The 2859-nt window shown below is 33.1% G+C and overlaps 1 pseudogene; it reads right to left on the bottom strand.

The window, feature by feature from the left end:
* Positions 1 to 869: 869 nt before the first annotated feature.
* On the bottom strand, positions 870 to 1717 carry LOC105297294 (annotated as a pseudogene).
* Positions 1718 to 2859: the final 1142 nt, after the last annotated feature.

Genomic DNA, 2859 nt, shown 5'->3' with positions numbered 1-2859 from the left:
TTTAGTTTTTGAGAAACCTCCATATTGTTTTCCATAGTGGCTGTTATCAATTTACATTTTCATCAGCAGTGTATGAGGGTTTGTTTTTCTTCGCATCCTAACACTAGTTATTTGTTGCGTTATTGATAATAACCATTCTAACAGCTGTGAGGCGATATCTCATTGTGGTTTTGACTTGCATTTCCCTTACAGTTAGTGAAGTTGAGCATCTTTTCATATATCTGTTGGCCATTTGTATGTCTTCTTGGTAAAAGTATCTGTTTAGGTTCTCTGCCCATTTTTTAGTAAAATTTTTTGTTGAGTTGTATGAGTTCTTCATATTTTGGGGGCATTAACCTCTTTTCAGAGGCGTTGTTTGCAAATATCATCTACCATTGAGGTGGTGGCTTTTTTTGTTTTGTTGGTGATTTCTTTTGCTGTGCAGAAGCTCTTTGGTTTGATATAGTCCCATTCATTTATTTTTGCTTTTACTTCTCTTGCCTTTGGGGTCAAATTAAAAAAAAATTGTTTCAGGTCTTATATTTAGGTCTTTAATCCATTTTGAGTTAATTTTTGTGTATAGTATCAGATGTTAGTCTAGTTTCATTCTTTTGCATGTGGCTTTCTGTTTTTGCCAGTACCATTTATTGAAGAGACTTTCTTTTAACTCCATGATATGTTTTTGACTCCTTTGTCAAAAATTAGTTGCCCATATTCATATGGGTTCATTTCTGGGCTCTTAATTATTATTACTTTTTAATTTAGGAAATATTTTACTGTACAAAATTTACATTTGTTGCATATGATAAAAGCACAGCAAAAACAATCTTTTGTTAATCCATTTTTCCTTGAGATTTTTGGTGAAAAGTAAAGATTTATTTTCTAATACATTAGATAATACAACTTTTTATACGAGTGTTTAACAGTTGCGTTAGCAATAAGTATCTTGGGACATTAGGTATAAGACTGAAAACAGATAAAAAAAGCACAAGGGGAAGACTACTGCCAAAGAGTAATCTCCAAGAACTTGATATTTTCCACGGAAAGGCAGATGCTGTGGGATAGTCACACTGTAAATGTGGTTTGATCATCTGAAGCCATTCATTAAGATACTCAACAAGACCTAATGCATCTGGGATATTGTCTTCTTCTAAAACAAGTTTCAGCAGAACTGATACCTCCTCCAGGAATATGAATACAAAACTCAGAATCGTGTGTTTCAGGAATGCATTGGCTTTTTTCCATCTCTTCCCGATTAAGGCTCTTTATTTTATTTTGAACCACCCCCCCTGCTTTTTTTTTGGCATGGAAGATGTAAGAAGGTACCTGAGAAGCTGTAGATCATTACAGTAATATGAATGACTGCTTGAAAGAACAATAACTTTGGCACAGTTACTATTTTTCACCCAGGAAATCAGTTTTTCACAGAATGGCTTTGATTTATATTTAATAAAAATGAATCTTAACTGAAGAGCCACTAGCTTCTTTGAAGGCAACAAATACACTTCCGCATTTATACTGAGTTCTGTTGAATCTTCTGACATTGCATATGGATTGTTTCCAACCATTAGCACAAGACAATCAGTATAGAAGTAACCAATCTTACACATATTCAGTGTAGAAATAATCAGATGTATTGCAAGCTGGCCAACATTTCCAACAGATACTGCTGGCATTAGGAGGGTGAAACCTGCGAGGTTGGGGACAGACTCTCCATAGGGAACAAACATGGTCACATTGAAGTGAAAGACTCTGGGCTCTTAATTCTGTTCCATTGGTCTGTGTGTCTGTTTTTTCTGCCAACACCATACTGTTTTGATTATTGAAGCGTTGTAGTATAATTTGAAGTCAGGGGGTGCGATACCTCCAGCTGTGTTCTTTTTTCTCTCAGGATTGCTTTGGCTATTCAGGGTCTTTTGTGGTTCCCTACAAATTTGATGATTTTTTTTCCATTTCTTTGAAAAATGCCATTGGGATTTTGATGGAGAGTGCATTAGATCTGTATATTGTTTTGGATTATATGGCCATTTTAACTATATTGATTCTTTCAATTCATGAACATGAAATATCTTTCCATTTCTTTTTGTCTTCAATTTCTTTAAATAATGTCCTGTAGTTTTTAGCATATAGCTCTTTCACATTCTTAAATATTTTATTCTTTTTATTGTAATTGAAAATGAGATTTTTTTCATTTCTTTTTCTGATAGTTTATTGTTATTATATAGGAACACAATGGATTTTTGATTCCTGCAAATTTACTATGTTTGTTTGTTTTTTCTAATATAGTATTTTGGTGCAGTCTTTTGAGTTTTCTATATATAGAATCATGTCATCTGCAAAAAGTGACTATTTACTTCTAAATTCTCAATTTAGATGTCTTTTATTTCTTTCTCTTGCCTGATTGCTCTGGCTAGGACTTCTAGTACTATGTTGAATAACAGTAATAAGAATGGGCATCTTTGTATTGTTCCTGATCTAAGAGGAAATGCTTTTAGCTTTTCACCATTGAGTGTGATTATAGCTGAGGGTCTGTCATATATGGCCTTTATTACATTAAGGTACTTTTCTTCTATACTCATTTTTGAGTGTTTTAATCATAAATGGATTTTGTATCTTGTCAAAAGCTTTTTCTCTATCTGTTGATATAATCATATAATTTTTATCCTTTATTTTGTTAGTGTGGTGTATCACATTGACATATTTGTGTTGGAATGAAACCCACTCGATTGTGACGTATTATCTATCTATTTAATGTATTGTTGTATTTGATTTACCATTATTTTGTTTAGGACTTTTGCATCTATATTCATCAGATATACTGGTCTGTAATTTTCTTGTTTTGCGTTGTCCTTGCCAGGTTTTGGCAACAGGGTAATCTTG

This window comes from Pteropus vampyrus, unplaced genomic scaffold, assembly GCF_000151845.1.
Source record: "Pteropus vampyrus isolate Shadow unplaced genomic scaffold, Pvam_2.0 Scaffold137, whole genome shotgun sequence".
Taxonomy (NCBI): Eukaryota; Metazoa; Chordata; class Mammalia; order Chiroptera; family Pteropodidae; genus Pteropus; species Pteropus vampyrus.
Note: the sequence above shows the minus strand (reverse complement) of the source record. Positions and strands in the feature narration are given on the sequence as shown.